Below are 24274 nucleotides of genomic sequence, written 5' to 3'. Positions count from 1 at the left end.
CCACAAGACCCAATCCCAACAGTGTCATCCACTGAAAACCTACCAGAGTCCCCAGCACCTATGTCACTAGGCCTGTTTTCTTCTCTTTGATGTGGGGGGGGGGGACAAGAGGTTGAGGTAGGCAGACAACACAATGTGATGTTCCTCTTAAGTGACATCATTGAATGTTTTCAAGAAAGGCAGAACTCTTTCCTTTGGCAACTTGAAGAGTCTGCTTCCATGGACGGGAGGATTCAGGGGAATTAGATGCGCACAGTTCCCAGGCCCGTCCTTCATGTAGCACTAGTCAGCTCCAGGAGTTTGCTGAAAGACTTGACTTTGATATAAGGACCTTTGAATTCTGTGTGTTAAGGCTTTCCCCAGGTATCTTACACCTTCCATCAGATGCTGAGCTTGATGTTCAGTACAACACATCCTCAGGCTTAAGGATACAATCTTCCTCAAAGGCGATGTGAGGGCTCTCTGAGCTTTTCTTTTTTTGCTACTTTCTGTCCAAAATTCTTTAAATCCATCAGATAAAAAAACCCACTCTCAAGATCCTATGATCATTGTTGCTTGATTATTTCACAATGCACTACAAGGACTCATTCTTTCTAACACTTCTCACCTCGGGATTATATATACTGATGACATGACCACTGCATGGCATGGTTGAAGGGGAAGCTTTTATTGTATGCATGAGGGAGAGAACAACTGGAGGCACCTGAGAGAGTCTGAAACAGAGAGGAAAAGTATACTGAATGAGGCCAGCAGACTGGATATGGCCAGGCTGTCTGCAAGACAGCACAGAAGAGCGGGGGATAAAGAGTAGAGAAAATATAGTAAGAGAAGCAGGAACAGAGAATAGAGAGGACACAAAACAGCAGGGTTATAAGAATGAGGAAGGAAGCCTGTGATCTAGAGGAAGTTTAGGGTAGGGAGGAAAGAAGGGCTAGGATGCTAGCATGCACTTTAAAATATGTAACAGGAACTTGTGACACTGAGGGAGCCTGGATGGCCTATCTAACCTCCAGAAAGCCTCCTGTAGTCTAGATTGACTCTGTTTCTGGATATTTGGAGACTGTCTTTTGGAGTTGTGGGGGTTTAGAGAGTCCTTTGGACCTGACAAGTACATGAAAGAGGAATTCAGTAAATGGGTGCTTCCCTGCATAACCACTGACTGTAAATATTGCTGTTAGACAATGAACAATAGAAACCCTACTCCTTCTTTCAGCAGCTTCCTTTCTAGAACAGTTTAGGTTCCTTGGAAGAGAAATGTGAGACAAAGCTTAATGGTCAGCACTGTATTAGGAGACATACTCTCAGGATTAAAAGTGAAAAACAGAAATGGCAAGAGGGAGAGCACTATGATTCATGACAAACTACCCAGAACTTTCCAAGAAATACTGCCGGTGTGAGAGCATATGTGATATTTTCAGATAAATTCCTTAGAAGTCCCATGCTTAGGGCAGTCCACAGGAGAGAAGAAAGCACAGTTACTAGTTTCTCTTACTTGTTCATGTAACTGATTAACTTTTCTTTTCTTAATGGAAATCTGTCCTTCCCACATTCACTGTGTCTCCCAAGTCACTTAGCATGGGACAAAGCAGAGCTCTCAATATATCAGGTCACTTACCAGGTACCTGAAGTGGGACAACACAGAGAACTCACCCTTCAACTTGTAGATGTGTCCACAAGTGCCCAGGGCATTCAGCCTCACTGGTGGATGCAGGGTGGAGCAGGTGTCCAATGGACCACAGGAGGCATGAGGCGATCACAGTCTAAGCTGATGTTCAGTGTCCTTCCACAACTGTAGAATGGGAGAGGGTTTTAAATGAGCTACGAGTACCTGGCTTCCTCAGCTATTGCCATGTGATGAAAGCATGCTTCTCTCTGTCTCTAAGGATCCTCGGGAAGATGTAAGCCATGAAACCACTACACTTTAGAATGAGACTATTTTCACTCTCAAGCAATGTGAGGCACAGAGCAAAGAACAGTCATAGAGGGAAGACATTACTGACACCAGAGTCTGGTACTCCAGAAAGACTGGGAACATATGGCGCCTTTTGGATGCTGAGCTGCTACAGGACTCTACAGAGTCAAGGGATTCTGAAGCTAGATGCAATCAGCAATGGCTCAACCGTAAAGGGTACGTGGCATCACCTAAATACACATCCCAGGTGATACTACGATATCTGTTTGCTTGCGTCACAGAACAGAGGTTTTGTAAGTCCAGCCCATGCCATGGCCCCATGGCTACCTGAGAAACTATTGTCACCTGAGTCCCAATTATACTAAATATGTCTTGAGGGAATTGAATACTGTAATATTCAAGCCTTCCATTTCTGTCTGAGGCTCCAGTTCTGATTCTTTGAGGATGTTGGCAATCACGTTTAAGTAAAGATTAAAGAAAAATGAAAAATAATTTGAGCCAATTATCTCTCTGGGCCCAATCATACCTCTCAGATCTCATTAAGTGTCCTATCATGCTGGCTAGTAATATAACTCTACCCACTGCCCGCTGCTCTGCTGGATTTGAGTTAACTGGTCTTGTTCAAAGAATGGATCGTTACTTTATCTGTTTCATTAGTATAAATTACACAGTGTTGTAATTTATACTCTGGAAGCTGCTGCAGGTATTATGAGAAGAAATTTGATCAAAGTTGACGCTAAGGGAAGGAAAATATAGTATACTTGACACTATTTCCTCCATAGCAGTGGCTAAAAGAATCGATGTCTTTAATGAACTTCATGAATATGCTGACTTCATTTCTGAAAGAAGCCAGTACAAAAGGTTTTGAGAGTTGTGATGTAGGTCAATGTGCTTTGAAATAGGAAATTCATCCTTGTTCAAGCCCACTAACTACATATTGATGGCTTTCATTTGTTTTAGCACCAGACACTACCTTCTAATGGATGTGAAGGCACTTTCTTTCCCCAACTTTATATTTCTCTGAATATTTGGCCCAGATATTGCAATGCCTGAAAGGTTCAAGTGCATCCCCCATTCTTTAATTACTTTTCCTCGCTTTATGGCCCACTCTTAAATAGGCTGAATTGGGTGACCAAAGTTTAACTACCTTGCTTATAAGGCTTTACCCTTGGTGGCTCATGCATAATTGCTGCCAGACTTGTAGTGATCTTTTTTCTCAAATTTGGGGCAAAAGGTTCAAACTTTTAGTTAACCTTCATAATCATATATTTAATATATATTTTTCATGGATGGATGGAGATGACTTTGTGTTTATTTTCCCATGTGGAGACCAGTGTGGCTAACTTTTATGTTTTAGACAGAAATACCAGGGTGATGAACTCATCCAAACTAAGTTCACTGTGGATGGAGGAGAGTCTCATGTGGTCCCACCTCTCTCTGCGGCACCTCTGGCAGCCAATGATTTCTGGGAGAATTGCTATCTCTTTTCTCCAATGGTGTAGCCATCAGAAAGTTGCCCACTCTTTAATAAATAGTAACCCCCATAACTGCTTATGAAAACGATGATGGTAAAACTCAGTGGGCTATAAAAATATGCATGGAAGTAGGAGAGGTGTCGTTGGGAAGAAGAAAGGTCTTAGTAGTGAGGAAGGGTGACACCGGCAGGGCCCACTCCCCTATATCTTCTGGTGTCAGGATTCCTACTATCCTGAGGAGACTTCTGAAATACTGTTACGTGCCTCAAGTGCCATGGACACACAATATAATGACTGATAAGAAAGCATATCAAAAGGCTCAGTGTAAAGGGAAAAGAGAGTGAAAATAAAAATAAAATGGCACATTTGTGTGTCTAGACATGAACACCTCCATTAAGTAGTCCTTTGTACATATGTACCTGCGTGCACACTGATGAGCTTAAAAACTGAGGGTCACACTATATGTAAGGACCCACTTCTATGATACCCAAAGTGTTCACTTTATAAAAACACATTATTAATTTTAAGGTGATAACATGTAAACAATAAACTTAAGAAGTCTGGAGACACTTAAAGTAACATTAGCAAAAGGACCTGTCACACATAAACAGGCCATTTGATAATAATAAACTGAGTGCCTTGTCACCACAAACGAGTATGCCCTTAAGAGACCTTCAGAATACATAGAACATGAATAGACAGAAAGAAAATTACACATACATGCACAAGAGTCCATGGAGGGTGACAGGCATGATCTAGAAATGAACTGTGCTCATGATTGTATGACTTGGTACATTTATTACAAAATACTCAATTCTAAGAAGAAGAAAGAAAGGTACAAGTTTGACCGTATTAAGTGTCACAAGCTGTTAATCACAGCTATACTGGAGACTAAAGAAGGAGGATTAAAGTTCAAGGCCAGCCAGGGCTACAGACTAAGATCACGGCTAGCCCCAGCAATTTAGAAGACAATTCTTTCAAAGTAAAAAAATGAATAGAATAGTTCAGGATATAGTGGTGACATTCACAGTGCCTTAGGTTCAATTCCCAGTATAAACACACACACACACACACACACACACACACACACACACACACACACACATTTCAAAATTATTCAGATTTTAACATTCTCCCAACAACTTTTTGGAAATCTAGATAAATTAGCAACGGTCATAAAGGACTGGAAAACCACAGTAACTGGAGCACAGCGCCCATCAACTACAGAGTCAACTACATGTGCACCCAAATGATAGAACTCTGGAGATAGGCCATAACATGGTTACCAGTAAACTTTAACAACTAAAATTAACTATGGTATGTTTGCAGGACATATTCCATAAGTGAATCAAAATAGTAGCTTTAAAATTACATTTAACATATTGTGTCTACTGATGAATGTGATTGATTATACTGTAAAGGAATAAAAGTACACTTACACACATTTGTAAAATAAAGAGGGATTTCCCAGTATGTTTCATGACAATACCAATATGTAGACAGCAGAAGAATATAGATGTTAGATAAGGAAAATACATCTCACAGGAATCTGTTGCATGTGTAGAACGAAAATTCTGCCATTGACTGTATGTCAATATAACATAGCAGTATATAAATAATATCTTCTATGTCTGAGGTTGGCCATTTAAAGACCAGTCATGCATGGAGGCCCAGAGCTGACTCAGTTGTTGGGAACACTGGCTGCTCTTTCAGAGAACATGGGTTCAGTTTCCAAACCTGACAGGGTGACTTTTAACCACCTATAACTCCAGTTCCAGGGAAATAGATGTCCTCTCCTCACTTTTGTGGGTATAAGCAAAACACTCATACATATAAAATATAAATAGATAAATAGTACTGTAAAAGATCAGTCTTGTTCTGGGCATTAGTGGTGCACACCTTTAATCCTAGCACTTGGGAGGCAGAGGCAGGTGGATCTCTGTGAGTTTGAGGCCAGCCTGGTCTATAGAGAGAGTTCCAAGACTGCCTACAAAACAATACGGAGAAACCCTGTCTCTAAAAACAAACAAACAAACAAAAAGATCAGTGTTGTGACATAAAGACTGAGTCAAGTCAAATGGAAAGGGGCTTACTGTAGGTATTTGTCTTCCACAGTTAACTAAGAAAGTATACAAAACGAAAAAGCCTACAGGGCTTGAAAATGATAGCGGTCTACAAGGAAGGAAAACAAACCAGGAGTACCATTCATTCACACCATTGTACATTCGGGAGGCATTTTCAGGTTTCAAGGCAGAGGGCAACAGAGTTAGATAATCTCCAGGAGTTTGGAAGACATATGTTAGGATTTGGAATGGAAGTATGGCTAACATTGTAGTCTAAAAGGAGTAGCAAGTTGACAGAGCCAACTTCGGATCTGTGCGTATAAGTCCCTTGAGTCTGATCACTCACATATACATGAAAGAAAAATGCCCAACCGTGAGCAAGAATAGTAAGAAGAATGAAGCTGAACAATTCCCAGGGCTCACATATGACGCCAACTACTAAGGAAGAGTTTTGTCACACTCAGTGGAGCCATCAGAACACACTGACTAAAGCTCTTCAACTTCATTGAACAGGAAAACTCCCCCTAGGCTGAGGCTTCTGTGGACCTTCTCCAAGCTGACAGGCAGACACATCTTGAGAGGACGCTAAGTCAATTAAACACAGGTCAGAGCCAACTCTGACAGCATATTAATGAAACACAGCCAATGAACAAACAGCATAAAATTCTCTTTCTGCCATCCAATCAAAATTTATGAGGCTTGCAAAGATGTGGGGCAATATAACTCATTGACAGTTATAAGTCAATGTATAGAAAGAGACCTATAAATGACAGGGAGGAGAGACCCCAAAGAACACAAAAAAACACTAATTACACAAGCTCCATATGCTCAAGAATGATGAAATGAATATGAATACCCTGCGAAGACAAGGTTTCGAACAGAACAGGACCTGGAGATAAGTACAGCATCAGAAGAGAATGCATGCTGGCTGTAACGAACAGAAAACAAGGCCCTAAGCAATGACCAGTAAACTGGAAGACATGGTTCCAAGATAACTTCAAAATAAGACACAGAAATACACAAAGTTAAAAATAATGAATAAATCATCAGCTACTTCTGCATTCACAGCACATCCTCTACCATACATACAAAGGAGAGAGGAATAGAGATCCAATAACCAATACCAACATATTTTCAAGATTTGAGAAAATGTTTTAAATTCCATAAGCCTGAGGAGGTAGTTCAGTTGAAAGAGTACTGGCCTAGACAGCCCAAAGCTGTGGGTTTGATACCCAAAACTAGATAAAACTGAATGTAATAGTGCACCCCTGGATTCCTAGCACTAAGCAGGTGGGAGCAGTGGGTTCAGAAGCTCAAGGTCATCCTTGACCACCTACTAGGTTCGAGGCCAGCCCAGCATGCACAGTACTTTCAACAACAACAACAACAACAAAAGGAAGCTCACCAAATTCCAAACAGAACAAACACAGATGCCTTCTACAGCAGTCACATTCATATTGGTTAGCTTTAATCACATAAAGAGAAATCTTCCCTCCAAGAATGAAGGGATGGTGGGTACATCACACATCGTCACATCATACAGAAAGCACCCATCAGGCCTCATGAGCCACTAGCTAAGAATGAGAGAGAAAGACAGGACAGCACACAAGAAAAAGATGAACAGGCAAGAATGTATGAAAATTCATGATAGGAGATGAGAAGAAAAATAAATAAGTTATATATAATGAAGAAATGACACATTATAATTACAATTCAGAAACCCTGCCTTGAAAAACCAAAAAAGAAAAAAGAAAACAAAACAAAATAAAAAAAGTGTCGGGGTGGCGGGGGGTGGCACATGCCTTTAATCCCAGCACTAGGGAGGCAGAGGCTGGTGGGCCTCTGTGACTTTGAAGCCAGCCTGGTCTACAGAGTGAGTTCCAGGATAGTCTCCAAAGCTACTGAAAATCCCTGTCTTGAAAGACAAAAAAACAAAAAAAACAAAAAACAATATCAAACAAACAAAAATCCCAGAGCTATTATAATTGTATCCCATGTGTTCTAGAAACTGTGGGATGGCCAAATGGGCTATGTAGAGGCAGAGAAGAGATGTTTTTAAATGAAAATAAATAAAAATTTAAATGTGCATATTGAGTGCTTCCTAATAGCCAAGAACATTGGTTTGCTCTGAAAGCCAACAAAGAGTAAAATAGTCTCTATCCTGAAGGAACTCACAGTCCCATGGTTGAAGACAATGGTCCAAGGCATCCCTATCCCAGGAGTATAGAGCAATGAAGGAAGATGGAGGCCCTGTGCACCGTCACCACCTGAGAGGACAGGTCATATTCATAAGAGAAAGCCATCCAGAGCTGACCTGGACTCACTCAGGTGTTCTCGGGCACTATTTGGGTCAAGAATGAATTCTGGTTGGCATATAGCAGATGCAGTGTCCCAGGTCTCCCAGCCCTGGCTGTGTCCTAACCAAGCTCCACACACATTTCTGTTCATATTGCATACATTTCAGCAAGATATCAGGTAGTATCCTTTGGGATTTGTCTTTGGTTTTGTGGTGGTTTGTTTTATTTTTACTTTTTTTGTGAAGCCTTTTTTGTTCCTACCAAGACACTTCTTGCCCAATACAGGAGCTATACAAAAATCTACAGGCTATAATTGCAGAAAGGAAAAAATTGTGCCCCCCACTGCAGCTTCCATTCATTCTCAGTGTGGTAGCTGAGGTACCCCAGAAATCTCAGGACCCTAGTGTATTCTGATTTCAGGTCCTCCCCATAGTGCACAGTGATGCTCATGAATGAACAAGATCTGAAGCTATCAGTCTGGGCCAATTCAACCTATATGGTCATCAAGTTCAAGAATGTGGTGAATGACATAAGCATACAACCTTGAAGGTGGCTAGAAATTCCCTCTAGTCTTGATGGGACATTCACTACTCAGAATGGGGCCAAAGGTGAACAGAACCAAACACACTGCTTTGCATCTAACACAAGCTGACTCCACAGACATGGGACTCTGCCTGAGGTCCGAACTGTGCCTGTCTCACTCAGCCCTGTGAGTGCTGCATTGGGTGGCACTCTATCTGCTCAATGAATATCACCTGGAAATGTGAAACCAGGAGAATTAGAGTTAACACACGCGATTGAGATACATAAAGAAGAAGCAAAATCCTGAGTAATAATTTGTTATATTTTACAGTCACTCTTCTTAGACAAGAAGAAATATGTCCAAGAATAGAAATCAATAGGAATGATCACCTAAGCAAAGATAATATACTTTCTGCCCCCAGGGTCTTCTAGGCTGCCTGAGAGCCTGGAGTAAAGTTAGATTAGGCTTTAATACCCAGAATTTATCTGAAAACACCCCAGGGAAATGTCACAAGAAAAATAGGCCTACCATGCTGACATCTCCTTCATATGCTTCTAAAAGTAAAAGTACTGATGAATGGTCCCATCCCTGAGGCAGTTCATACTTTCTCATTGAATATGATGGATTAGGAGGAGAAAGTGACTGAGACACTGATGGGATTATTTGGTCTCTGAGTAGCATATACTTTTAGTTGATTTTAGCTTTGACCTACAAGAGCACCCTTGGCCATTCATTCAGTAACACATCTCTACCTCAGGTGCTCAGTCACAGGTCCTAAATTTTTGGTGGTGCTAAGTAAATTACATTTGTTATATACATTACATTGACTACATCCAACCACAGAAAGACTTGATCTCACGGAAGTGTGAGGAAATGTGTGACTGGAGAACATGGTTTGAAATGCAAGGTGAGTTTGCTAGTGGTTATGCAGGCTATCATTTAATCCACAGGCTGTACAAAGCAGCCAAGGGATCAGATGAGTCTGGATGAACAGGAAAGATGCAAAGCATTGATACATAACGCTTGGATGGAGCTCACAGAGATTTGTGTGTTGATGTCCCTCTAAGTGTGTGATTCCCAAGGAGTAGACTGGACACTGACGAGGTCATGGTTTCAGAAGGTCACGTGAGCCACATGTATTACGTGATGCAGACCATAGTTATCATCCATCCAGCAAGGGGTGAAGATGAACATTCACTTACTACATAAATGAAGATGCTTAAGTTAAAGATATTGAAGAGCACTACAAATCAATGTTGATTAACTATGAATTAAATGCTACCACAGCCATCATTCATAAGACAACTTTTTTGTCATCTTTGGTGCTTAAAAGAAATTTAAACTTGAACTTACCCTAGTTAGGACCCCATGCTATTTGAATGATTTTTGTGGTTTTCTTAAAAATCTTGTGAATTCGGCAGTCATTCCTGGGATAATCTGCCCATAAATTCACTCTTCTACTCTTTACTAATGGTTGCATTCATTCATATATACAATGTGTGTGTATCTCTGTCTCTGTCTCTCTCTCTCTCTGTCTCTGTCTCTCTCTCTCTCTCTTTCTTTCTCTTTCTGTCTCCCCCCTGACGCCTCCATCCCTGGAAACTTTGGAAAGCTAGCTGCACTTGTTCTTATTATTCATTCAAAGCAGAACACGTGTGCTACAGCACACCAAAGTCACCTGCTTATGCCAACCCAAGTCTTGCCTAGGAGACCAAAAGCATTTACATCGATCCTTCTTAAGAAATGCACCTTTGTGTGCCATCTCCTTAACTCCGATGATGAGATTTTGAGATGATCTCTGTGTCTAAGAGCAGTTATGCTTATCACAGTAGACCAGCAACCTAAGCTGCAGAGACAGGGAAAGGAAAAGGGCGTCCGGAAGGCATAAAGAGAGGAAGAATCAATCGATTGCTAGCAAGCAATGTGGAAAATCCAATCAGTGGACCTTCTCGCGCATGCTCATGCTACAGAGAGAAGTAAAGCCATTAGCCATTAGTGCTAATAGGAAGTATATTAGCCCCATGGCAAGGTCTTCCCACTTAGCAATAATCATACAGTATGATCGTCCTCTGCTGGGAACTTTCCACTCCCTGTCTGTTTTTCACTTTGGCTGCTAAACTGGTGATTGTTTCCTGTTTATCTACCCTTTGGGTTCCCGTGAATACACATTTGCTTGCAAATGAGTAAGTAAGAAGGTTGTGATTTTTTTTAGCAAAGCTGTCATGGCACTGTCTCCACTTGTTACTCCTAGGAAGACAGTGTTTCCATTTCTGCAGTGTCCAGTCTGACAGAAGAAAACTAGGGGGAGAGTGTCCCCATCTTTCATTATCCTCATTTCTGTATCTTTTTGTCATGTCTTTCTGTTTCTTCTACAGCTGGCAGTTAAGATTCACACTTCAAAACTCAAGTTTCATTCTGTCTCTGAGACACATGGAAGCTTTCTCTGGCCAAAAGTTTCCTTACCCAGTCAAGTCAATGGAGTTCCCTTTGGTCTGAGAAATACATGTGAACACAGTTGGAAATGACTGATTTAGCACTCATTTTCAGGAATCCTAAGAGCCATTCACATCAACATTTTTTATGTGCCTGGTGGGTTTTTGTTTTGTTTAGCTTGTTTTTATGTAACTAAAGAACACGGTGCTGATGAAGCAATAAGACCAGAATGACTGATGCTCCTATGAATCTTACATTCTCAGCAGTAGAACAACTTCTGCCCCAGCACTTTTGCTCCTTTGTCAAACACTGTCTGACAATATGGTGGGAATACAGCAGTTCTGTGAAAGCAGAATGGGTAAGACTATACCTGGCAAAGTCTAGGACTCTTCCCCAGACAATCTCTCCGGTGAACCTGGATTCCATGTGAAATAATGGGAAGAGGGTCTGGGGGGAGAGGGAAGAGGAAGACTGACTGCAGGGGAACATGCTTTACAGAAAGGAGGAGTATGAGGTCTTGAGACTAAAGCTCAGAGAAGTGGGAGTAAGTTGGTCTTGGAGATAAAGAAAATAGGGTCAGAGAGCAGGTTTAACTGCCAGGAAAAAAAATGGTTTAAACCGTAACAGGTACACATTGACTATATCTAAACCATGAAGTAACACAATCAAGTTTGTTCTTGGAAGTTCTCTGGAAGCAGAAAGTGTTCTCTCATGTGCTATTTTGTTTAGGTATAGAATTATTTTCAATTCCATTACACCACTGATACATCTAATTTATAAACATTTGCAGGGTGGAATTTCACTCTCAGAGGACTACTTAATAATAACTTATATTTGAAGAGTGTTAATTTTCTATTCATTGTCTTATCTTGTCACAACAGCCTTGTGAAGCAGATAATATGACCTCATTAATAAACAAAGAAGTAACAAAGTTTGAGTCTTGTAATAGCTTTGACATTCACTGCAATAAGAGTAGAATCTGGGAATTTTGAAGGCCAGATTTCCTGCGACATCCCCAATTATGCAGAATGCATGCCAATATGTAGGCAATAGAAAAATAGAACAAGGAACTATCAATAACAGTAAACTCAGAAAGCGTAATTTATAGGACATGGTTTTGTCTTCGGAATATGTCACTGCTTCTACTTCTCGCTGGAGCACGAAATTTCACTTTAAGGAAAACAGCAAAAGTTAACTGAAAAGACTGTGGGAGGGAAATTAACCCCAGTACCTTTGACAAATTTAGTGGCATTCTCCTGAAATTTAACATACACTGAGACCATTTACCTTAGCTGGTTTTATAGCACCCATCTTTTTATCAGACAGACTTGTTATGGCTGTCTAGAGATCTTGCCTCATTGAAGCGCTCTAAAACTTGAGGAGAATGGAATAGAGGCCAAGGTGACAGTACTCACCATAAAGGTCCCACAGCTACATAACTGGCAAACTCATAAAATATGAAACCAGAATGAATTCTAGGCAAAAGTTTTTCAAGAAGTCTAGATTTTTAGGGTCCCCAAATCCATCCCAGGGAGTCCAGCTGGCCCCTTGGCTTACTCACTCAACTAAACACCAGTCTACTGTTTACAGGTCAGATTAAGTTCCTCTGGACAGAAAGAAAGGTCTCCCTAGATGGAAAGGTTAGGCAGGGTACAGTGGTGCCTGGCTGATTCCCTGCACTTGGGAGGTAGAGAAGGGGAAACAGCAGTCCTATGCCAGCCTAAGCTATGCGAGACCTTAGTTCTAAATAAGTAATCAATCCATCTGGGAAAAATCTTGATTTAACCACATGAGCTCTTTAGAAGCTGCTTTCTTAGTGAGGTAAAGAACAAAGAAGCCAGAGAGACACTTGCTGGTTAGCCGGGAAGAATCGCATGTATGTATGTATGTATGTATGTATGTATGTATGTATGTATGTATTAGGGAGGAGCAGCTGGAGCTGTTGGCATCTAAAACATCAAGTGTTGCCCTTGTCACAGCTGTAAAGACTTTAGGAGCCTTTCCCAGTAGACACGCAGAGTGAATTCAGACACTAAAGAGTGATCTAAGCAGAAGGTCCCCAACGTAAGGACAGAAGCCACAGCCCCCAGCACACCTGCTTCCAGGGAATACAGCTGCAACTTGCCTACATTCTAACAGACAGAAACCAAGGCCACCGACTTTGAGTCCTTTCAACTCAAATACCTGAGGGCAAAAGCCATACAAAAGGGATGCATCTTTACTGAAAAACCAAGCATTCCAAAAAAGAGTCTACATTTTGAGTCAAGGTCACCAGGCTGACAGATATGAAAAGCTGAGGATTCCTGATTCCAGAAGGCAAAATATGACCTTCCATCCTTACACACACTCAGGTCCCTGCCTGTCCCACAGTCCTTAAGATGCTCCTCCCCACACTGGTTCCCTGGTGTGGCACCTTCCACTGACTTCTCCCTATCTCAGAACTTTTTCCGGCAGGCCTCCTCTTTGCCAAGACCCATTAGGTGCTCCCTCAGTCCTGTCCTATTGTCACACTCAGCTTTCCACACAGCATGGCATCTTCAGAGTCATGGCACTCAGAAACCCAGCTACCACAGTAAGAAACAATACCGAAGCACCTCAGATAAGGAATGGCCCTGAGTTCACCTGTCATCCACTGTCTCCTCTGAACTTCAGATCCTGTACCTGACCTGCTCCTTCCTCTACGGCCCTTCACAAGATCTCCTTGTTCTCATTTTGTTCCCATTGCCTTTCTCATTTTCAGGATCAGATATTCTGTGGGGCTCCCTTTAGCAATCAGATTCATTTAGCAAATTCTCATGTGACCTTAAGGACTTTGACTATCCAGCTGCAGAACATATGGGAAATAGCAGCAACCTTGAATTTCTGCAAATGGCTATTGGAAAATACTCTCTAGCATACTGGATGCCCAGCACCACATAAACCAGGTGTGGTAGATTATATCTATGACCTTAGCACTTGGGAAGTGGAGGCAGTAATATCAGATGCTCAAGGTCATTGTTAACTTGATACAGAGTTTGAGGACATTCTGGGCTAGATGCTCCTCATGTTCACTGATGCTGTCCTTATATGCATGATGTAGGGCCACCCACTGGGCTACCACCAGCAGCACACATCCCCAAACAAAAGTAAGTCTCCCTCCTTCAACTACAGGTGAGGCCTCAGGAGCCCCTTCCTTCCCATCATTGTAATTTAGCTAGCTCAGCATATTCTTGCCCCCTTGTGTTTTAAGGCACACAAGTCAAGGAATCGTAGATTTGTGGGGAAATCTTTACAGAATATTTTGTTTTCATAATACATACAAATCATTTCTACAGATGCCTTCTCCAGTGTCATATTGGAGGAGAGCCCTGGTTATCCAATTGTTTCTTCCTGTAGTGATTCATAGAGCCGTGTTTGGGTAGATATGAGTCACACAGAGAGCAAATGAGAAGGGTAATTGGCAACACCATCCCCTCTCCTAAAGACTGTCAGACTGAGACCACAGGAAGAAGCCCTAGACAAAAACATTCTTTGTTATAGTGAGATGCCTCCTATCGGGAGAAAGGAGGCATGGAGAAAGCCGCAGGTGTACCTCCTTGGATGGCTGCCTGAGGGAATCAGCCAGAGTGCTTTCATTTTAAAAATAAATCTACATTACAGGTAACATTTCATCATGGGAATCTCTCCACACTGAGCTCCTACATGTGGTATTTCATTGCCCAGTAGTAGAAATAATGGCTTCTCCAGCATGAGGCCTTTTCTATGCCAACAACCATGTTGATCTTTCTTCCCTCCAAATACCAGATCACTTTTCTTTATTTGGATGCATTTCTTTATAGTACTAAACACAAATCTTGCTCCTACCATGTCATCTGAATATGTAGTTGTCATTTATAAGTACTGATTGATGTTCTCAAGGGAACTTAGTTTGCTTTGTTGTATTCCTTGGTATCTGAGCATCAAAAATAGCATATGCTCAGCAGTTATGTATTATAGAACTCCACAGATGTCTCTGACAACTTCATAAGCACTGGGGTCCAAGTATAGACATTTGCTATGTCACCTTCAAGTTAGTCCATTCCTGTGCTGATGAGTCCTTACCTATCACACAGTCCCCTTTTGAAGTTACCTTGGCACACTAAAGCAGTGCCCTTATTTTGTCATCTGAATCTAGAAGGCCCTGTGATAAAGCATGACCACGAGGACTCACAGATGGGAGAGTTTATTTGGGCTCATGGTTCTGCAGAGATAAGAGTCCATCATGGTGAGGAGGAGGCGTGGTAGCAAGAGGCAGGCATGGTGCCAGGTGGTAGGAACATGGAACTGAGAGACCAGATCTTCAAATGCATGAATCCCTCCGCAGAAGCATAAAGCAGAGAGAGAGAGAGAGAGAGAGAGAGAGAGAGAGAGAGAGAGAGAGAGAGAGAGAGAGAGAGAGAGAGAGAGAGAGAGAGAGAGAGAGAGAGAGAGAGAGAAGGAGAGAGAGAGAAGGAGAGAGAGAGAAGGAGAGAGAGAGAGAGGAGAGAGAGAAGGAAAGAGAGAGAAGTGATAGGATGCTCTAACTCTCAAAGCTTACCCCCAGTGCAGTACACTTCCTCCAGCAAGGCCACACCTCTCAAACCTCACCACAGCGCCACCAACTGGAAACAAAGTGTTCCAATATGTGAGTCTATTGGGGGAGGCTCTTTTCAGGCAAACCACTGCACATTATTTGATCTCTGAGGTCCTTGTTGTCTCCTTAACCCAACAGGATTGGTACATTAATGGATTTTAGGTACGTCTTAGAGGACAATCATTAATTTATTCAAACTGCAAATGGGAATAGCAACATGAAGTGCATGTTTGAAGATAGTGGCCTTCAGATCAAATATGAATATTAAAAAAATGGCCAGATGCCCCACGACTTCCAGTTGTCCATGTAGGCACCTGCTTTCTTCTCCAACTTCATGTGAAAGCCATTCATTCATCCCCAAGGACAGAACCCTGAGGAGTTAATGTTTAGATAAATACAGATAACTGATGATAAAAATAATTCCTAACACAATTGATCTAGATAATTTTAAATAATTTATAATATTACCTATGAATAGCTTGGAAATCTTAAAATCTTTCAATCATAAAATGACAATCAATTCTTTTCCTTAAGACATTCCAAAGAGGTGATGTTTGCCAACGTATAGACCTGTACCTAAATATAACTGTGGAAGGTTCTAGGCCCATTCATGGCATGTGTGTTCTACAGGTCAGTGTCTTCATGTTCAGTCAGTGCCTGGGAAGAACCTGCCCACTAGTTCTCTCATTGTGACCACACCTGAGAAGGGAGGCCGAGGTGTGCATGAAGAGAGAAAATTCATATTCAGTCTGTGGGGCAGCCTGACAGGCAAGCATGAGTCTTCTTATATATGTTAGTATCTCTGCCACTGATGCCATTCAGTGTAACTTCTGCCATATAGTAAGATAAAATAATGTATTCTCGGCTGGGTGTTGGTGGTGCATGCCTTTAATACCAACACTCAGGAGGCAGAGGCAGGCAGGATCTCTGTGAGTTCGAGGACAGCTTCCAAAACAATACAGAGAAACCCTGTCTCGAAAAACCAAACCAAACTAAAACAAAACAAAACAAAAACCCAAAATAATGTATTCTCTGTATGAGACAAGATCATTCTGTTAAAATCACCCAGTGGTTTCCTTTATTGATCTTCCCATGCTTACTTGAAAAGTTGTTTCACTTATTAAAATTCACCATCTTCTCTCATGAGATAATGTTGCTCTTGCTGTCATTAATCAAAATTTCTTTTTCAGAAATCAAGTTGGCTTCCTTTTCATTAGTATTATCAATACGCATTGACCCAGTTGCCATATCAGTCTCATCTCCCTGCTGGAGCAGAACGGCTCACCCTGTGCCCCCAGCACACAGCAGCCCAAGACTTCCATCAGGGGTTTGCTGTTTTCCTGCAGTCAGGTCAGAGTGACTCCATCTCCAATGTGCTTTCACCTGCTGCTTAGTAAAGCTGTCCTCACGTAATTTAGGGTCCATGTGACAGCTGTATTTGTAACCCAACAGATGTCTAGGTGGTTAAAGTTACCCTGGAGTGTGGTGCCAGGGGATTTGGAGTCCTTTGAAAGTGGTCCAGTATTTATCATTTTTGCTCTGGCATAGTCCCAAGGGATGACAGCAGATGCAATGAGTGCCCACTGGGACATCTTTACTTGTCTTCGTTCTTTATATCCTTTCTTAACACCCAATAATTCTCAGTAACAAACTGCAGGGTCTTGGCAATGTGAGTCAAAATAGGACCTTGAATATAACCAATTCCCTCTAACGAGGTCAACAGGAGTCAGGAGTCACACACTTACCAAACAACAGACACAGAGGGTAGGAGATGTTGTTTTTCTGTACCAAAGCAGAAGCTTGAGAATTCACAGGCAAAATAGCATTAACAACTAATGATGTATAAGATATCTATCCCATATCACCACCAAGATGAGAATTCATAAGAATAAATATGGATTGTTTTTAGTCAAAGTAATTGAATTTTGCTATCCTTTCAACTCCTATAAATATCCTCTATGTGTTCTTATTTAAATTTTATTGCATTGTTCCAACTGAGCTGTCAATCATTTCCTTGGAGTACAGCTTTCTTCTCATATCTTGCCTTCCTGCTGCTTCATCAAACACGCACATACATACACACACGCAGCATGCATGCATGAGTGCACACACAGCCCTCAGCAATTCATACACACAGAGGTGGCAAAAAAATCGAGGTGGTTACTGATGCCAAGAGCACTCTGCCATATTTACAGGGTACAATATTTTAACCAACATTTATTTGTGGTATGGCTTGTACTTGTTCAATTGCCAAGATGAACAGACTCAGCTCAGGAATTGGAATCTCTGAGCATAACGAGAACCTGGCAATCCTTTAGCAGCAGGAGAAAATACGAGCACAGGATCATAAAGCCAGCTCTACATGGTGAGTCCTATAGACCAGCCAAGTCTTCTTGGCACCTTGTGCCAGCCTCACGACACAAGCAGCTCATGCTCACTGAGTGAACAGTGCTGAGGCCAGTTTTCTCTTAAAGGTCCTATTTGCCTCACAAACACACAAGGTTTTCAAACTTGTAATTAATCTAATTCACCTATTTCCTGCATACGCTATGCAACATCAAGGCAAAAATGTGGTTTAAAATATTTTTCTTTAAGGACTTTGAACTTTCAGATAGTTTGGAGTAAGTAACCATTCATGGAGGATTTTTGTGTTTGTCTGTTTTTGCTCCAAAGATGAGAGCTAAAGTGAAACCACACAGTTTTTGGAGGTGGGAATGATTGACTATTCATTTACTGATGAGGTCCTAGAATCAGACCCAAATGATATAGCATTAACACAGGAAATATTGTGTCTTTTAGTAATAAATTATGAATTAAATATTGAAGATCTAGTAATTCGTTTTCAAATCATTAATTAAGATGTTTCACTTGTTAGGAGTGTTTATGGCTCTTCCAGGTGTGCACAGACACACACACCTACACATAAATAAAGACATAGACACAAGTAAACAATCATTAGCTAAAATTGCAAATATATACTACCAACTACTTGCTAGCACATTAAGAAGTCCTTTATTTGTTTATAAAGTTCGTGCCACTAATGCTTTTATTTAATTCAGAAAATTGCAGATACTTAATGGGAAATTGCAGCTTGAATGGATGTGGTATTAGTGATCCTGAGAAGATTAAGTGAAGATTAATTACAATTTGGTTCCAATGTTTTCTTGTTCTGGGAAGGATTAGTCATGTGATTCCAAAGAGAACATGGTTGTTAACTAAACATAATCTCATCTAATTCCAGAACAATAAGGAACTAGACCTGGGGTCATGTATTTTATTTCTAAGCACCGTCCTTGGCATGGTACATACAGAATCCACATAAGCATACCTTAGGTTTCCATTACTACAACAGAGTATCTGAGTTAATGAATGGGAAAGAAAGATTTCATCTAGGCCCTCAGTTCTGAATGCTTGGGTCCATAACTAGATGGCCCTGTTGTGTTGGGCCTGCAGGGAAGAGAACATCGCAGAAAAGACATGGTGGAGGAAGCTTGTCCCTCCACAGATGGGACCCAGGGTTCCCTTCAAGTGTATGTCCCAGTGACTTGAGAACTTCTTCCCATCAGGTTCTACCCGGTTTCGACCAATATCAACATAGGATGGGGCATTTAGGGGACAGTACAGTGGAATGCTTTTATAGAAGCTGCCATTGACTACGGCAGCATGGTCTTTGCATCCTGTGGTTACAGTCAAGAGGAATGTGACATGTTGGATGTTCATGTCCCGTGAATTTTCAGTCCTGTTTGAAGTGGCATGAATTTGTACAAGGAGGAACTCAAACAAAACTAGCTCTTTGTTTTGATCATAATAGCACTTCCTATACAGCTGAGTATTCTAAACTGAACTAAGGAAGGGTGAGTGGTCTCCCATGGCTCAGATACCTCTGTCTGCACAGTGTGGGTCACACAGAACATGGATACTTCATTGAGTTTTGGACTAGAAAGAAGGTTCAGTGCTTAAGAGTTAACACTGTCCTTGTAGGGAACTTCCTAGCATTTATATTTGGTACGGGTGAGCCCAGTTCCTGGGAATCAGGAATCTGGTGCTCCTCTCTGACCCCACTGGTGTCTTCATTCTCATGCAGACACCCTCGCACAGGCACACACACACACACACACACACACACACACACACACACGATTTAAACACAAAAGTAAACCTTAACAGAAATGTAAGAGAATCCCATACCACAAAAGTTCCTCGGTGGCAGTCCACATCTTGACTTAATAGGAGTTATTGTGTTCTCTCCTATCTCCTGCCATGTATCAGGCAGTGAAACCTTCAGTGCCATCAAAGGGGTGATGAAAAAGTTGGGCACCCAGAAACCTTGCCAAGACTAAACAGATCCAACCCTCTCTATTTTGTGGGAAACAACATACTAAAATGTCATTCTTATGTTACAACTGCTGAGTAGTAACAAAGGTAGACAGAGCAAGACTGGGAGACCTACCCCATTGCCCAGCATACAACCCGAGTCCCCCTACCTCAGAAGGGTGCATGCTTACTCAGTCGCAAAGCCCTTCCTTTCCATGGCACCTGGAGATTTCCACTCATCTTCCCACATCCACGTAAGGCGCAGTAAACGTTATGGGCTCTTCTTTCATAAGTTCTCCCTCGTCATTCACCAGGTAGAGTCAGCCATTCTTGTCTTCGGTACCCATAGCAAAGCCTAGGCAGGCACTAATTCAACACTGATCATTCTCTGTTCGTCTCTGAATTTTCTCATAAGAAGCATAATTACACATATAAAGCAAAGCATCACTTGAGCAGATGATAAGTGCTCAATAGGCACTTGTTGGATGAATGAAAAAAAAAAGCCTAAGTTCAAATGGGGGTATAAACTCATCCAGCCTCAAGAGCCTCCTGTGTCGTTTGCACTCAGTGACCCTCCTTTTAATCTGTCAACAGCTCCTTAATGGTAGCATAAACCACTCGATTAAGTATGATTGACATACAGAAGTTGCGTATTTAATCTCAACAACTTGGTAACTTTAACCATAAATATGTGCTTGTGAAAATATCACAAGAACCCATCATCTCTTGTCCCTACCCACCTATGTACTATTTGCTGTTTGCCACAGGAAATTTAGCAAATATCTATCCTCAGCAAATTTTAAGCATGTGATAGTTGCTCTCCACAGTACCTGCAGTGTACAGTAGATGCCTGGAAATTACTACCTTGTACCAGAATTTTACTTTCTGCTCTTTAAGTGTGACTGCTTCAAGAACATCATGTAAGTGGTTTCATATAGTGTTTTATTCTATGCCTGATTTTGTTTAACCTTTTATTTTTCTTCCACCCAGACTTACACAACTGTCAAAATTAGAAGAAACGTTTACCCTTTAAGACTGTGTAATGTTTCACCACAGGAATGTACTATGAGTTCCTTATCCAGGAATCTTCTAGTGATCATTTGGAGGTATGCATGTCATGTTGTGAACACCTTCTACTAATATGGCTGAAGAATTCATTATAAATTAAAGAAATAATAGAGAAAATAATGGGATAATGTCTTTAAAATACCTGTTAAACCCTTGATAGTTACAGTACTCATAATCCTAGCAGTGAAGGTAAGAGCTCATGGGCTATATAGAGAATTTCAGGCCAGCCTGAGCTACATAGCAAGACTCTCTCACAAAAAATAACTTCATACTGTGTACTTGTTTATTCCAAAAGAAGTAAAAGGAGAAACAAAATAAGCTTAAAATATTTGACAAACAGAAGGTAAATAATGAATAGCATTATAAATCTATTTGCCAATAATATGGTATTATATTTCATATATATACACTCATATATGTTTTCATTCTTGAATATATATGAAATACATTCATATATTTCATATATATGAAAACTTTAAACCTAACTCAGCTGAGAATGATTCAACTTGTAAGGATAGAAAACACAGAAACAAAAAAGTGCAGGGATTCATGCCATAAAATTGTAATTCAGAACAATGGGGACACTAGTCACATATCCCAAATGGATTTATGGCAAGAGACATATTGGTGATAAAGAAAAATATTTCACAATGAAAAATGGGGCCATTCCGACAGGCAACATACAAATTATAAATTTTATGCAAGTAGAAATGTGTATTTGAAATGCATGAGGCAAATTTTATAAACCCATGAACATTTTTTACAAAAACTGAGAGAACAAGCAGACAGACCTATTACTGAGGAGAAAGGTACTTTGAAAGGCATGATAAATACATTTGTTCTTAAGTAACCTATGGTAAACACTGTCTCCAATCAATACAGAAGGACATATTTTAGATGAACTTGGGCACTAACCAAGAGTAGCAACCTATGGACAAATAAAGCAAACTAACACAGCTTTGTAGGACTGCCACCATGTAGAACATGCCTCTGCTTACACGGAAGATACTGAAAAGAGAACTTGAAACCAACCAAGAGTCTGAAAATGCAGCAAGTTGCCCTATGTAAAGAAAGCTCTTTGTCAAAAAGAAATCCTAATTGGGAATGCAAAAATATATAATAAAATTATTATAGGAATTAGTCATCATTAAATGCAGTTAAAGAGGAAATAAAAATAAGTGTGTACTCTTAAAAATAATAACAAATAAATCAAAATAAAACCAAGAAAAAAGAACAATAGAGATCTAAACTCAATGACAAATAATATAAAATTCAAGAAAGGCAGTAAAGCCAATGTGTTTGCTCTTTTAAAAATATAATAATAATAATAATAAAACAACTCAGCAAAATTGTAGAAAATGCAAAGTACAGATCACCAGTTACTATGGATCTGACCAATTCAATATGCTGTTGTGAAGTATTCATAGATGAACATTTAGGTGAAACTCATAGCCTTTAAAATAAAAACTCAGTCAACCCCACTGTTAACGAAAACAGTAAGCTGCTTGGTTAAAAAACTAAATATGTAACATAAAACCTCTAGGGCTGAGATGGCTCAGTAGGTAAAGTTCTTGACTTACAAGTATGAGAGCTGGGGCCAGGTCCCCCCAGCCTCCTGTAAAAGTCAGGGAACTGTAATGCTTCACCTATAATCCCAGCTGGCATCAGGCAGAGGCGGGGACCCCCTGAGCAAAGGGCCAGCAAAATGAGAAGATGTGGTAAGTTGAAACCATCAAGAGACCCTGCTTCATTATTTATTATTCATTATTCTAGCATCAGCAATGAACCTTCATACACACACACACACACACACACACACACACACAAGCCCACACCACCCCTGTGAATATATAAATATATACATACAGACACACACACACACACCACCCCTGTGAATATATAAATATGTACATACAGCCACACACACACACACACACAAACCCACACCACCCCTATGAATATATAAATATATACATACAGCCACACACACACACTTCAAAAAAAAAGAAAAACTTTTAACTAAAATGTTTATGCCAGAAGGGTTCCCTGATGAATTTTTTTTTGGCTCTTAAATTTGAAATAATGTTAGACATTTGCAGAAAATGTGTAATGAAGGAATAATTTGAGCAGCTAATTTGCTAGCTGCCAAAAACTGATGAAGGCATCGCAAAGAGAAACTCAGGCCCACAATATTCTCATGAACAAGAAACGTAAATTTCCTCATGTAAATGAATGGTCTAGAATTACAATGACATTGATTTCTTAAGGCCTGGTTTCTGGGGATCTTATCAATGGTCTAGAATTATAATGACATTGATCTCTTAAGGCCTGTTTTCTGGGGATCTTATCAATCATGTAAACACACACACACACACACACACACACTCACACTCACACTTTAAAGTCACTGAAGTCAATAACAGACCATGCTCAGAGAATCAATCCTGTGCGCCACCCCCCCCAAATTACTTTGCTTCCTCATATGTGAGAAAGCATATCTCCGTGGCTGTCTTCAGCTCTGTATACCCACTTTAGCAAGCATGCAGGCAGATTCTGAAGTTCCAGCTATAAGCACATCTGTATGATTTCCTAATAGTTATCTGTTACCAGGTGATGACTCAAATGTGCCTACAGCCTTACCCTCTGTAATTATTACCCTGGGAAGCCCTGCCAAAAAAAGGAAGGCGAAGAGATGGTTTACCTTAAAATCACTTCATATTCATGTCACAGAGTCGCGAGCACCTAGCCTAATGACTACCAGTCGTAATTTGCTGATTCGAGCAGCTGCACAAAGACTGACAAGAAATTACCTTACAGGAAACTTTCATTGATGCAGCTGAACTTGAGTGAGAAGATGAGGCCATGAACGCTTAAAAAGACACCGCTTTTTAAAAACAACAGCCATAATCCCGCGTGCTGTATGGTTTTGGGTTTTCTACATAGTTACAGAAATCATGGAAGTTTTCCTGGTAAAAGTCTCTCAGGGTGAGGATTGTCTTAGAAAGGGAAATGGTTTTTTTAACCTTGAAGTTAGAGAGAGGGAAAGACAGAGACAGAGACAGAGACAGAGAGACAGAGAGACAGCCAGAGAGACAGAGAGAGACAGAGAGACAGAGAGAGAGAGACAGAGAGAGAGAGAGAGAGACAGAGAGAGAGAAAGACAGAGAGAAAGAGAAGAATCGAATAATCACAATCTTCTCCAACTCAATCCACAAATTGTAAACCATGTGAGGTAGAAAGACAGATCTGGTTCCCACGCAGCACGTGTCGCGTTTGTCCAATGCATCCACACTGTGTCACCTCCTTCCCATTAGTAACCTAGTGTTCTTAGTGATCTGACCAGCTGTTGTGATGTCTCATTGCTTGCATTCCGGCAATCCTCATTTAACTCAACAATCCTTCATTAATTAATACTAAAGTATGCTAGGCTGTGTCCTTACAATCTTGGACCTGTTGCGGGATTCCTGCCTGGGTTCCATCGCCACTTTAGTCCCCAAAATCACACGAGACACCATATTAATTATAATGCTGTTGACCGTTTGCTGTGGTTTCTTAATGGCTAGCTCTGACTTAACTATTAGCCTATAATTGTTAATAT

At 40.8% G+C, this 24274-nt stretch overlaps 1 long non-coding RNA gene across 1 annotated transcript in view; it reads right to left on the bottom strand.

The window, feature by feature from the left end:
- LOC110343256 overlaps positions 1-24274 on the bottom strand; it is a 202365-nt gene that overhangs the window by 68208 nt on the left and 109883 nt on the right. The window contains exon 3 of the long non-coding RNA XR_002385466.2: positions 1651-1789. This is a non-coding gene — a long non-coding RNA (uncharacterized LOC110343256). The remainder of the gene's footprint in view (positions 1-1650; positions 1790-24274) is intronic.

This window comes from Mesocricetus auratus, unplaced genomic scaffold, assembly GCF_017639785.1.
Source record: "Mesocricetus auratus isolate SY011 unplaced genomic scaffold, BCM_Maur_2.0 Super-Scaffold_100031, whole genome shotgun sequence".
NCBI classification, from domain to species: domain Eukaryota; kingdom Metazoa; phylum Chordata; class Mammalia; order Rodentia; family Cricetidae; genus Mesocricetus; species Mesocricetus auratus.
This window is presented reverse-complemented; position numbering and strand designations above follow the sequence as displayed.